The sequence below is a fragment of the Lycium ferocissimum genome, chromosome 3 (genome assembly GCF_029784015.1).
Source record: "Lycium ferocissimum isolate CSIRO_LF1 chromosome 3, AGI_CSIRO_Lferr_CH_V1, whole genome shotgun sequence".
In the NCBI taxonomy this organism is placed as follows: Eukaryota; Viridiplantae; Streptophyta; class Magnoliopsida; order Solanales; family Solanaceae; genus Lycium; species Lycium ferocissimum.
The window spans coordinates 66,117,666-66,132,461 of record NC_081344.1 but is presented as its reverse complement, the minus strand read 5'-3'; the positions used below and the strand labels follow the sequence as shown (position 1 = coordinate 66,132,461).

Here is a 14,796-nt window from a genome sequence, read left to right as displayed (position 1 = left end):
AATCCCGGGTGTGTCCTAGTTCGGCAATAAAGTGAGTTGAACACTTATGTGGATTTTTAAAAACCAAAAACCCCTTTTTACAAGGGGAATTTTTGCCGAATTTTTTCTTGAAACCATGATATGAAATGAAATGAAATGACATTTTGCGAAAAATTAAACACTTTTAAACAAGTAAGTACATTAATCACACATTGAAGCTAGTAGGTCAACCGTATTCTACAGATATTTAATACTAGGGTGCGTAAAACCTTCTCTAGGGGATCACCAGAACTCTTACCTCAAACTTTGGTCCAAAAGTTTTTTTTACTTATTTTTGAAAAAATCTTTTAAACCCAAATTTTCTAGTTTTCCATAATAAATTAGGTGGCGACTCTAAAATACTAAAATCCAATTATAGCACCAACAACCTCGTAGTAACTTTTATGCCTTACCCGCGTAAAAGCGAACCGTAACAGTAGTTTTATCTCTCCTTCAATCTCAAATGCTTCGAAACTCAGAATACTTGATCTCTCAGGCAACAATTTTACAGGTCCAATTCCTAAATCACTTGGTAGCTTAGAATACCTTGAGTTACTGAGCTTGCAAATGAATAATTTGTTTTGCGATTCAACATTCAGCTTCCATACATCTTTGACAAATTATAGGAAACTAAGAGCACTATGGTTTGGTGATAATCAGTTGGATTTTGTTTTGCCTGCATCTGTTGGTAATTTATCCAACTCTCTAATTAAATTCTTTTGAAGGAAATGGTTGTAAACTGAAAGGTATCATTCCTCAAGAAATCGGTAATCTTACCGGAAAGACAAAGATGAGTTTCTTTAACAATGAGCTGACGGGACATACGCCAAAAACTGTTCATGGCATGTTGAGCCTCCAAGAACTTTACTTATTTAGCAACAAGATAGAAGCAACCATACCAGATATTATCTGCAATTAAAGGAATATTGGTGCATTAGACTTGTCAGGAAATCATTTTTTTTGGTTCAGTACCATCATGTTTAGGGAATGTTACTAGTTTGAGGAAACTTTATCTACATTACAACAGGCTGGATTCGAGATTACCTTCAAGCTTGGGGAGCCTCCAAGATCTCATAGAATTCAATGTTTCATCCAATTTATTAAGTGGTCATATTCCCCTGGAGTTTGGAAATTTAAAGGCTGCATTACTCATTGATCTGTCAAAAATTGAGTTTTTTGGTAAGATTCCTAGAACTCTAGGGGATCTAGATAAATTGATTAATCTTTCTATGTCACATATTAGATTAGATGAGCCTGTTCTAGATTCATTTGGCAAAATGTTGGCATTGGAATTCTTGGATTTGTGCTATAACAATCTTAGTGGTGAAATTCCAAAGTCATTAGAAGCTCTAGTGTATCTCAACTACCTGAACTTCTCTTTCAATAGACTTAGTGGAGAGATTCCCACTAGTGGTCCTTTTGCGAATGCCACAGGTCAATAGTTCTTGTCCAATGATGCACTCTTTGGTGATTCTAAGTTTAATGTGTCACCATGTGTCATCATATCTCCCAAGAGGAAAAAGGCAATCTTTGTTTTGTACATTATTTTGGGAGTGGCTCTGTTATTTCTTGTATAAACCGTCGCGTATGTATTTGTAAGATTGCTAAAGACAAATAAGAATACAAGTCAGGAGGAAGGGAGAGGGGGGGGGGGGTTGTCTCCGGTCAAAGGGCATAAAAGAATTTCCTATTATGAACTTGAACATGCAACAGAAGGATTCAACAAAACCAACTTGCTTGGTAATGGGAGTTTAAGCAAGGTCTACAAAGGGATACTTAAGGATGGTACCATTTTTGCAGCAAAGGTATTCAATGTGCAATTTGAGGGTGCATTCAAAAGTTTTAACACAGAATGTGAGATACTCCGGAACCTTCGCCACAGAAATCTGACCAAAGTCATCATCAGTTGCTCCAATCTTGATTTCAAGGCCCTAGTATTGGAATACATGCCCAACGGGACACTTGATAAATGTTTATACTCTCACAACTTGTTCTTGAGCTTATTTCAGAGGCTAGATATAATGATAGATATTGCATCTGCAATGGACTATATCTCCACAATGGTTATTCAATACATGTGGTGCATTGTGATTTGAAGCCAAGCAATGTCTTACTAGATCAAGAAATGGTTGGTCATGTTAGTGATTTTAGCATTGCAAAATTGTTTGGTTCAGGGGAGGATTTTGTTCAAACAAGGACAATTTCGACCATTGGATATATTGCTCCAGGTACTCAAACTTTTCAAGTTTTCTCAAATCCTTAGAATACCCAATTAATTCTTTCCCCTAATTATAAATTGGTACTGTCAATTTTAGCATGGTCCATGATAACTAGAATTTAAGCATTTATGACCATTTTCGACCATGATTGCAGAGTATGGACACGATGGCATAGTATCCATGAGTTGTGATGTTTATAGTTGGCATCATGATGATGGAGACGTTTACAAGAATTAGACCAAGTGATGAAATATTTACTGGAGACTTGAGCAGACAATGTTGGGTTAGTGATTCCTTTCCAGTGAAATTCATAAGGTGGAGGATTATAATTTTGTACAGCAAGGGAATTAGCTTTGAGTTTCACTTTAGTGACACCTGATGCAAGAATTAGCATTGACGATGCTCTTTCGAGGCTTAAAAAGATAAGGCTCCAGCTTGTTGGTAGTCGCCACTAGCTAGGTGGAATCAGACTGTTTACTCTTGTATGGTACTTATTTGATTAGCTATGCCAGTTATGTTAAGCTTTCAATTTTGTGCATGTACTTAAGTGTGTTTAATCATGGTCGCAGGAAGCAACTTGTAGCTTGATATATCTAGTTTTGATGATATATGGAAGTCGAAAACCGAGATTTGAGTAAGAACTATGAAAATTGGATATGATCTTTCAATCCCCCTGAAGAGAATCTGCGACAACTGGATATTCATTGTTCCTACAACAAGAACTTTTATATAGAAAAGGTCTCTCTTCCGAATCTCTTTAAATAGCATAGTTGGTAAAAGAAAAGGAGAAAAATGGTACATATTTGTAAAGTTTATAACCCCCTATCTTGAATGATTTTATAAGAATCAATGCCAAGGACGTTTTTGCGCCGAAAAGAATGTCTGTACAATGCTGTTATTAGATTACATAAACCATCAAGTTCATAATGCACTATAGGCTATGTAAAAAATTCCATTTGATTGAAACTCCAGATTAGTTTCCTAATACGGTTTCACAACTTAGAGAATTCTAGCCCTCGTAAAAAATTTACATTTCTTAATTACCAATTTCAAATTGTTTAACAAATTTTGAGGGACTTGATATATGTTCTAAAGCATGCAATATATAGAATTTTAAGATAAAGATTGTGATTCTCAAGTCACATCCTGAACTAACAACTGTCACTACTAGAAATAGAGTTTTTTCCCACCTCATTCCCACTGAACCAGCTCACTAGAAAAACGCATGCTGGGAACAGGTTCTCATTGAAACGTATTGCTCCCAAACGAAAACGCAAGTATACGCGATAGTACAAGTAATATAGGATTAAAGTCCAGATATCGTACCCACAGAAACTTGTGATTAACTATTTACTAAATTAAACGATCCTAATTATATATACAAGAAGTAAAATCCAAAGTTATTGATGTAGGCTATGCGTCCACCAAACAATGTATGGAGGGTCCTGGTTGAGTACCAGCTCCCTTATGCAATGTAGTAAGTAAAGAAGGCATTGTTTTTACTGTGAAAAACTCCTTGCTCAAGGGATTAAAAACCACGACCTATCCAGTAGGATTTCAACTCCACTACACGATCAATTTCATATTACAACCTATCGTAAGCTAGGAACTAACTCTCATAATCCCTCAACCCTTACAATGGTGGCAACCTAGGAACTAACTCCCGTAGTCCCTCAACCTTTGCAAACACCTCCACTTGACTAGCTCTAGCCAAGGAAACTAAGGTTGACTACCTCTAGCCAAACCCAACTAATACACCTTAGACTAAACTAGCCAAGGGTACCACTTAATAGATTGAAAGGTAAACTGCCTAACAACTACTAAGAATTTGAAATACCTACAACAACTTCTTATAAGAGAAGAGTAGGTTTACAAGTTAAAGCACATGAAACAAAGCTTAAAACAAACTAAGAGAATAAAGCATCTTCAGTGTTGGAAACAGGTCCTTCAGTTTGTGATTAGCTTTGTTGAACACTTGGAGAGTCTTGTGACGGTTTCACCTTTTGGGTGATTTTTAGGTTTTCCAAGTGATACACAATATATTGCAACATGTTGTATATGTATTGGGAAGCATTTGGGATGAATAGAGACCACTCATTAAATATTTGACCTAAAGCATGGGCCAACTCAACTGATGTACTTGTGTGCAGCGAGTAGCTCGGCTTTACAGCTGTATCTGCTTATAGTGAAAGAAGCACAGAGAGCAAATCACAGACTAGGTCTCTATCTAGTTCTGAATCAGTTTGACAATCATCAAAACAACGAATGCACTTGAACTTATTAGTTATATTTATAAACTAACTAAAAATAAAAGAAAACAAATAATGAACTTCAACCAAGAAAGAGCGAATTTTTATCGGAGAAGAGATAGATATAAGGCTATGACCACTAACAATCCAGTTGAGTCTTCCAATCGTTACACCTATTGATTTCCTGGGTTACTACTTGACGAGTTAATATTTACTTTATGAGTATCTTCCGAGTTGCTCACAAGTCCATACAAGCTACTCCAACACCTATATTCCTATGGTCATTAGAAAAAAACAAGAACACATTTGAATCTCCGTATTCAACTAAGTGAGGCTAAAAGGTATATTCCTATCCTCAATAGCAAAACGATTACCCTAAAGGGATCACGAATAAGCTCTATTTATTCTTATTACGCATGCAAATTTCCTATTCCTAGTTCAATTCACATGCCACAGATAGTATTCAACTATTTCGACAAATAATCAAACAATTAAGACCGAGAATAAATAAATAACCCAAAGTTGGAAAACCAATAGGTAAAATGATAATCAAACATCAACTTTCATGTTTGAGTCAAAACCCTAGAACTAAAGAGTTAGCTCCACGTAGACATGAAGGAAAAATAACAAATCATCAGAATAAAAACGTAAAAACGAGTATTACAAAGAAGAGAAGGTAAAACCCTTTGTAACTACGGCCTCCACAGCGGCTTCAAACTCTCTATAGGTCCAAAGTTATGTAAAATATGGATTTATGGGATACCAAAAGGCCTAAGTTTTTATTTTTCTTTTTAAAAAAAAAAATTAAATCCCGAGAGAATTGGGAAATCTGCCGAAGTTGGCACTCTGTCCGTGCGCCGCGCCGCGCGCGTAGAATGAATTGCAGAGATATTTTTTTTTTTTTTTGGTCCCTAGGTGATTTCACGCCAAACTTACTACGTAGACAAATTCTTGGTAATTCTATTTTGCTTCCACTTTAATTAATTCCCATTGCAATGCTTCCTCCAATCATCAACTCATCATTTCCTAATCCTTAGCCATTCATGATGTCAGGTACTTCAATTTGAGCTTCAATTGTATATTCTTGCATTTAATATCAAAGTTGGCTTCAGCAATTTTGGCCTTTGGTTCTCTTTTCCTTTTCTTTGTTTTTGCCGCTTTTTATTCAATTTTGCTCCAAATCTCTTCATCTTCACATCGCTTTATTCCTATATAGTAAAAATATAACATTAAGCCCAACTCATGATAATTAATACTTAAAAGACGATTAAAAGTACCAGAATGTGAGGCAATAATGGCTAATTATATGCATTTTTTGGCGAACATCAAAACGCTGGGAAATTTCCTAATTTTTCCTTGTGAAAACAGTACAATTTAGGTTTTTCGCACCGACATTTAGTGGGTAATGGCCATTAAACATTTTTCAGCTGGAAATCAATGAGAAAACTGAGATTTTTTTAGTAGTGTGTGCGTGCTACAACCATCAGAGTCAATACCTTTTTGTTTACCTTATATTTTCAGGGATGAAGTAATGAATTTTACATCCAAGATGAGTATCCAAGTTTGACTCTGAGAGTCAATTTGATCCTCTCTTTTAGTGATGAAGCCTTCAAGATAGAAAAACTAGTGTCTGATGATCAGGAAAGGATGTGCTAATAAATTATACTCCACTATCGGGAGTTTAAGTTCTACTTTATTTTTCAATCGTCACGTAAGATAATAAAAAGCTTTGATATAACACATAAAGCTACAAATTAGGAGTACTATATATTCGAATATAATTTCACTACAACAGTACATGCTTGCTCAAGCAAGATTACGATTGTAGGGTAAAGGTTACAATAATGCAGGTTGTGCACTCCTAATACACTCCTTATCAAAAACTATATTGTTCTATTTTAGAATGCTTATTGAGTTGTTAACTGAACATTACAGTTCAAAAAACATGAAATCTGAAAAGAAAAGAAAAAAGATAACATGCAGCATCACTATAATTTTCGGAAAAGAAATATTAATTTAATGTTTGAGTCAAGTATCTCAAAGATATAAATGGGGAAAGAAGCAAAAAGAAGAGAAGAGATAACATGCCTTGGTGGTTTGCTATTAAAAATTGTGAGAAGCAATTTTCACTTGTAGTGGAGTAGGTTCAAGTGTTACTTATAGCCACCCCACGGCTCAAGGTCATGTTTCGTCATATATAGGAATGAAAAATTAATTGATATTTACAACGTTTTTAATTCATTTAAAATGTGTAGTACTATTCAAGTGGAGGTGAGGAAAGGACTTCCTTCCAAGGGAACAATATGAATAAGGAAAATGATCAACAAAATGATAACTTTTCATTGTAAAATCAAATTGCCAAGGGAATATATATATATTTTAACATGTTAAAACTAAAAGAGAGTACATTTATATGAAACTGCAAATCATCGTCAACCTGACAATTACAGTTCATTCATAGTAGCCACAACCAGTAGCATTATCATCATCCTCAATCTAAACCGTTAAAAAAGGCTTCGAAAAGCTGTTTTTAAAAAGGATGAAGCTAAAGATACAAATTCAATGACTGCTACTATGCATTTTCTATTAATCTGAGAACAAATCTTTCAATGAAATTCTCAAGAACACAAAAAGCATCACTCATCCATCCCTCTTGTCTTTAGGAATTCATATTCTTCAGTTCATATCGCAAAGAATGTCCACACATGGAGGAAAAAATGGAGGAAAAAGCTAAGTGTCCACAAGGAAATATGAAAATTGCAACATAATATGCAACTTTTAGAAATGAATTTCTACTATTATGTCATCTCCAATCTTCAACACAAAGATGCATATAGGTCAGGAGCAAAGACACTTCAAAGACAAACAACTATCAATAGAATCAATACTACTACGAGAAACCTGAGAACATAGCAAACACAACCGAGCCATTCGCTAGACATGATGAAGAATAGCTCAATGAAGACACTCCTAAAGGGAGGGTTCCTGCTCCAAGCACCAGCAACCAAGTCGGGAATCTATTCGCCGGAATTTTGCAAGGAATTTGATTATTGCGAATATGGGTGTCACGATCCAATTTAGGCTCATGTGGGCACCTACCTTCCCACCTTGGTAGGCGAACCCCCTCATTTATATTACGTTTCAATCACACAATATTCCATTTAAAGCATTTGGTAATTAAGAAATACAACAGAATTTCATTTATAAATATTCAATAAACACAAGGTTTATAGGTTTACAACAACACCAATTTACAGACTCGATACGACTTCCCATGACCTGGTCTAGACTAGTACAAGATCGACTAATAATCTCAACATTTCCACTATACTCTAAGACTCAACCCCCGTCCCGGATGAAGTGGGAGGAGGCCTTCCAGATAGGCACCACACGTTCCGCTTCATATCAATCAAATACTTGAAACAATCTACACCCCAAAAGAGTGTAGCAAGTGCAATATCAGTACAAACACGCGTACTGAGTAAGTATCATAGGCCGACAATGGTTAATAATACATATTGGTAAGGAATTCACGAATAATGATGATAATCGCTAAATCAAATCACATATCCCAAAATAGTAGATCACAACGTCAATATAACTTAAGTCCCAACTACTCTTCAATGAGTTATAAGTAGGTCAACACCTATATATGTCTTCAACCCCTTTGCAATTCCCACGTCGCTCGCGTGTGTTTTAGGAGGGAGCTCATTGTTATGACAACTTTTTATCCTACCTCGCTTAAACAATTTACTACCAATTTTAGGTTAAATTCACAGAGCACAAGTCAACAATATAGTTCACAATCATAGAGTCCAAATGTTCGTCATTGCCTATGTATGGCATCTAAACCCAAACAGGATAGCCTGAATATATTCAATCCAATCCAATCACCACAACAAAATCATCACTATTCAATCATCACAACAGAATCATCACTATCCAATCATCACAATAACTCAATCCAGTCATAATGCAATGCGGTGCAATAATGGTATGAATGCGATGCCATGCTATGCAAATGAGGTGTACACATATACTCCGGTCGGAAATATCGACGTCTCAGTAGCACAATCCAGCGTGACTTGCGAAGTCTAAGTGCCACCCGTCTCGAATCTTCACCCAACAGACAGACGGGACCCTGGGTAATTGCTCACAGGGGGAGTCTCACCGGCACCACCCTGGGGACCCGCGGAGCCCATGCACTAACAACGATTCCGGGATAATATCGGAATCGGCCATCAACAACGATGCCCGAATATAACCATCGGACATCGGCCTCCTCACAATTACTCAAAGAGTTTGTCAAATATCAGTTTCACAAATCAACGATTCCGGAATTGAACCTCGGACATCGGCCTTCTCACAATCACTCAAGTAAAGAGTTTACCAAATATCAGTTTCATATAAACAATGATTCTGGAATGGATCTTCGAACATCGGCCTTTTCACAATCATTCAAGTAAAAGAGTTTATCAAATATGAGTTTCGCTCAATCAACGATACCGGATCATTACTGGGTATCGGCCATGCATGAATATGAGAGAATGCGTGCAATGCAGATGTCAACAATCAGCAATCAGATTTAATATCACAAGTACCACAACGAGGGATGTCAACAATGTATCGCCTCATAGCATCCCAATGGGTATGCCAAATATATCAAGTCAAGTACCAACAGTGGGTACGCCAACACATATCAATAACTCAAGTACCAACAGTGGGTACGCCAACATATATCAAGCACAATTATTAACAACGGTATGTCCATTCTATCCAAATCAGGACGACAAGCAGGACTCAATATCTATCAACTACACATGGCATCAAGCCAACATAATTAAACAATCAGGCATACATAACGGGTGGCTAGTCCCAACACACATCCAGTCAATTATTTGACATGTGGTATTACTGTTTCCCTAAATTAGCATATTACTTAGGATAAGAATCTCACCCTACACTAGAGTCATTCGTCACCATTTAACTAGGCCATCATTCACTACTATGGTACATTTATATTCCCAGCTAGCTTTTAGAGTCACTACAAATAATTTTCATCGATAGGCATAATTAGATTCCGTCCACTACTCTTAAGTCACATAAATCCACCAATAATCAACAAAGCCACATCAATACCTAAGGAGTCTAGAGGCCACAAGCCTGAACAAACGAGTCACACACAATAATAATATCCTAAAGTTCCATCCCAAATCTCTGATTTCCTATACATGCATTCTCTGTTCCTTCTACACAACAATACGAAAAACTAACCGGAGTCTACCGAAAGGAAACCATAACCTACCTCATGGCCGAGTGGGTGATAAGAACATCCGTTGCTTCTTTAATTTGGCCACCATAGCGCAACCACACAAGAAGTTTGGAGACACCCACGAGACCCAAGAGTAGTATTCACCATTAGGGTCCTTTTTAAGGTCTTCGAAATTGATAAGGTAGATATGGAAATTTATTCTACCTAAAAATTCACTTTCACAATGCTAGATGATCAATCAACATTTATTTAGGACACTCATGACCATATCCAAGTCACTTGTTTGGTCAAATTGCCATTTTAGGCTTATTTCCAAGAAACCCATTTTCAAGATCCAAGGTAGAGACTTATTTGTGCTTTAATGGGGTAAATGGAGGGTTAGGTTGGGAACAAAGTTAGGATGATAAGCAAAGGAAATTACTCCAAGGAATTTTATATTACGAAGAACAAGGGTTCATCTTTTTGGAACTTAAGAGATTTGAGCCCATTTGTGATTCTAGACAAGAACCTTTAATGAGAATCAATGTTCAAGAGGCATGAATGGAAGAAGTTAGAGGGATAACCTTCCCCAAGGAAGTATCATTTTTGGCTCCAAAACTACTCCCAAGGCGGCTGGACCTTTTATGGTTTAGAAAAATAAAGCTAAATCCCGAAATGTCACTTAAATAGGTGGAATCACTGTTCGTGACCGCTGGGGTGGTCTCGTCACGGCTCTAGCGCGTCAAAGTGACCGCCGAGGATTCTCTTTTATGCCGCTTTTGCGGTTGCCAAGCCGCTGCTGCGGCACAGCTGGGGCGGCCTGTATGGCGCTGAAGCGGCAAAACTGGGTCCGATGGGCCCGGATCGAATTCTTCATGTGCAACTCATACTATTTTCGGATCAAGTTAACGGTTCCCAAATTGTAAGGGGAGTTCAAGCAGGTCTCCAAGGGCCGGCTTCAAGAATATTTGGAAATTTACCGTGACGACGGAACGGGTCGTTACAATGGGCATGGATCCTTTGTCCCGATTAGTCCACCTATAAGTGTGAGAGGTATTGATATGCAAAATCAGAGTAACAGCAGGATTATGTATGTAGAGAAAGGAATTGCACTAGCACAATGATGTCCTAATAAGAGGAAATCCAAAATGGTCAGTATGAGACGCAATTCTACAGAAAAGGCAAGAAACTCTCCAGGAAATAGATACCACCCTGGTCTCACCGCATTTATTGTCTTCAAGAGCCAAACAACAACATAATAGAGCAACCCTGTGCACTAAGCTTCTGCTATGCGCGAGGTTCGGGGAAGGGCCGGACCACACGAGTCTATTATACGTATCCTTACCCTGCATTTCTGCAAGAGACATACAAACAACTTATCTAGCAATAATCCCTAAGAACATAAAGGAAAAAAGTATACCAGTGATAAGTGTACCACGAGAGGCAGGTGACATAAATCCTAGAGCTGCAAAAACTTTCCTGAAAGGAAATGCATCCTTATTTCTTATGTCACTATTTAGATTTCTACAACTAACAAAAGGCGAGAAAGATTAAAAAAATAGAGGGGTATATATGCGTAGTTCACAAGGAGTAGGACAACTTCCTGTTTTCAGCCACCTCAAATCCCATCGCACTTAAAAATTGAACCTTTAATAGGTAGTATGCTAAGGTAGTAATATTTATCCAGTGATTTAACAAAAAACCAGAGCGAATGGGAATATAATCAACATGCCCTGTCGGTTAAGTGCTTCAAAATTGTGGGCGAGGTCCCGAGTTCGAACCCACGCGGTCTCAATCTTTTTGTTAAATTTAAATCCTTCAAATCCTAATCCAACTGGTAGCAGTTAAATGGCAGAAACCAATAAACAGCTGGCATGGACCAGAAAAAGGGCATAAAATCATTTCATTTAAATCCCAAATCAACTAGCATAAAATCAAAAGAAAAAAGGCAATAAAATCAGTTAATTTAAATCTCAAATCAAGCATAAAAGGGCAGTTACTATGAGCATAATTCGTTAGAATTTTTTTACCATAAAAGTTAAAACCCTAGAAGAACTCATAAGTCATAGCCTTAAAGTTTTTTTATCAATTAGAATATAATATCTTCTCGTTCCTTATCCCGATTGGCGTATCAGTTACTAATCGCGCATCACATCACCTAAGTTCCAATGGAGCGATATTATCATAAAGTATCTTCCAAGTATCCAAAGCCAAGTTCAACAACTCCAGATTCAACTGACGTGAGAGAAAGGATTAATGAGTGGGAACAACATCTACAAAATGAAGGAATTGATTTAAATTCCTTACCGGCCGATCCTGGGGAAAGATTAGCCATTCGAGCGGTTGTTTGGTTCCTTATATAGAAAAAGAAGTAGTATTTAGTAATGTTTCTAATGAGGCTATTATGGATACCTTTCAAAAGATGAAATCTCGTCGAGGAGAATTGTAATAATGCTTTTGAGTTTTATTAATATGATTTGTGTTGTCTTTATAATATGATATCGTTATAGTGATTTATTTAGCTGTTCAATCTTTTACATAGTGACACTGCTTATGAAAGATCCTGCGTACGCCACTGAACACCACATACACAGATATACAAAGCGAGTAGAATATTCAATTCTATGATTTCTGTATAGTTTCATACAACAAAGACAAAAGTACATGTATAAATGATTAAACATACAAAACATTACAAAGACTTAAAAGAAATTTCTATTTAATTCCCGATATAAAAACAAATAACAGAAAACCCCAATTCAATTCAATTGATAAACACAAGTTAAAGTGTGGCTAACATGAAGAGAACAATCGCATAGCCATATGAATAGCGCCAAACAATTGTCAATCTGAGAGATAATCGGCAACCAAATCATGACAATTCAATTCTTCACAATAAGAAAAACCGAATTCACAACAATTCATTCCAAGAACTATCGAATTTTGTAACCCGCATTCTCAACTCACGGTATAGCTAACATCTAGCCCTCTCAACAGGCAAAACACCTGAGGAAAGTTCCTCTTAGAGATTAACCTGTCAGCTTATTATAGTTAATTGAATAATTTAAATAAAAATATATGGTTAAACATAGTTAAGTGAGAAACATTTATATGTCAATCATTCGTTTGTTCTAGACTTCTAGTTCGAGTACGTCTATAGTGTTCCTAAGTCAACGTATTGTGTATTTCGATCATAGTTCGATACACTTGAAAAAGATCCATATGATCACAAGAGATTGAAATGATCATGTATTTCCACCATAGATGATGAAGAAGCACATAAAAAAAAAAAATTAACATCACTGCTAAGCAATTTACAGAAAAACAATAATATCAGATGCAAAATCATGTAAATTAATAAGAAAAAAACTTCAAATTTGATGTAAAAAAGAGGAAGTTGAAAAAATTGAGTGTGCCTTCTTTTACCCACGGAGATGTACTTCAAATCAAATTATATCCTAAAGGATTGGGAAAATACACTCAATTTAAAAATCAATTGGAGAATTTTTCAAGCAATACAGAAGAATCCTCATTAATCTCTGCAAGAGACATATGATATAAACCAGAGAAATTTCTCAGCAATGATAAGTGTGTGCTTTTTCCATTGTTTTATGAAGTTAAACGGCGGGAAGGTTGGCTCTAATTAGGGGTACCCCTCTAATTAGTCGTGACTGTTGGCTTTTTTTTTAAAAAAAAAAAAATATATTAAGTAGATTGAATTAAATTAAGGAAAAAGGCAAAAACACTACAAAATAGATAAATAGCATTCCAAGCCTCAAAGAGTGCCACATCAACGGGTCTAAACATGTTTTTATTTAGTTGAAATGCTGCCAGCTATTAAATCAATTATCTTGCAGTTCGAGGGCATTCAATTTGTGGCAAATCTTACTCTTTATCATCTTTAACTTCTCGTCAGAAGCTTTTACCCTATTTTATGTCTGTTGCTATGGTGGAATCACCATTGACGGGAGAGAGAGAAAAGAAAAGAGGGAAAAAGAGAATTCACTTAAATTTTTGGTGAAAAGACAGCAAAGCCCCTCCCAATAATGTGTTGGTGGTATGACTCCAAAATATTAAAGAATCTTTCTGAATTCAGCCGGGTGCTCTTTGGGCTCCATCGTCACGTGAACTTTCAGAAGAAAACTTTTGCATTATTATCCTTTGCTGTAGCTACTTTATTAAAGTCACTTTAATAAAGCTACTTTATTTAATCCACCTTAATTATACGGTATTATTTATGTATTTAGATTGGACCTGTCATTTTATCGAAAAGAACCTAATAATTAGTTCGGTAATGTTCAATTCGATTGTTTTAGTTAATTATTAAGGAACCATATCGACACTCCTATGTACACTAGGGATTAACTATTCTCTCTTCATAAGCATTTGACTAGATTTTTGTATTCATTTATGCTAATAGAAGTACTACTGTAATCTATTTTCCACACGCAAAAAAAATTTAGAATTATCAAGCACAATCTTGCTTTAATTGAAAATTTTGTGGAACGATTCTTGCCTAGGTTTTGGCTCACAAGGATTTATGATCTTTGAATGTTTGTCGTCTGATTCCACCTAGTGCCGACTATTGACAAGCCGGAGCCTAATCTTTTTAAGTGTTGAAAGAGCATCCTTCATGCTAATCCTTGCATCAGGTATCACTAAAGTGCAGCTCAAAGCTAATTCCATGATGGATAACAAACATTGCATCTTCACGTCGATTTGTTCATCACCTGGTTGTACCAAATTAGAATCCACCACTTTATGAATTTCACTTGGGAAGGAATCACTAACCCAACGTTGTATGCTCAAGTTTTCGGTAAATATTTCATCACTTGGTTTCTTCCTTGTAAACGTCTCCATTAGGATACCAAAACTATAAACGTCACAATTCGTGGATACTATTCCATCTTATCCATACTCTGCAATCATGGTTGAAAAAGATCAGAAAAGCTTAGTTCCTAGTTATCATGGACTATGCTAAAACTGAGAGAACCAATTTGTTTGAGGGGAAATAACTAATTGGGTATTCTAAGGATATAAGAAAACTTTGAAAAGTTTA

The 14,796-nt window shown here is 36.3% G+C and overlaps 1 pseudogene; it reads left to right on the top strand.

Annotated features, from left to right (window-relative positions):
* The first annotated feature begins 585 nt into the window (after positions 1-585).
* Positions 586-14,796, top strand: part of LOC132049012 (receptor kinase-like protein Xa21) — a 29,744-nt pseudogene continuing 15,533 nt past the window's right edge.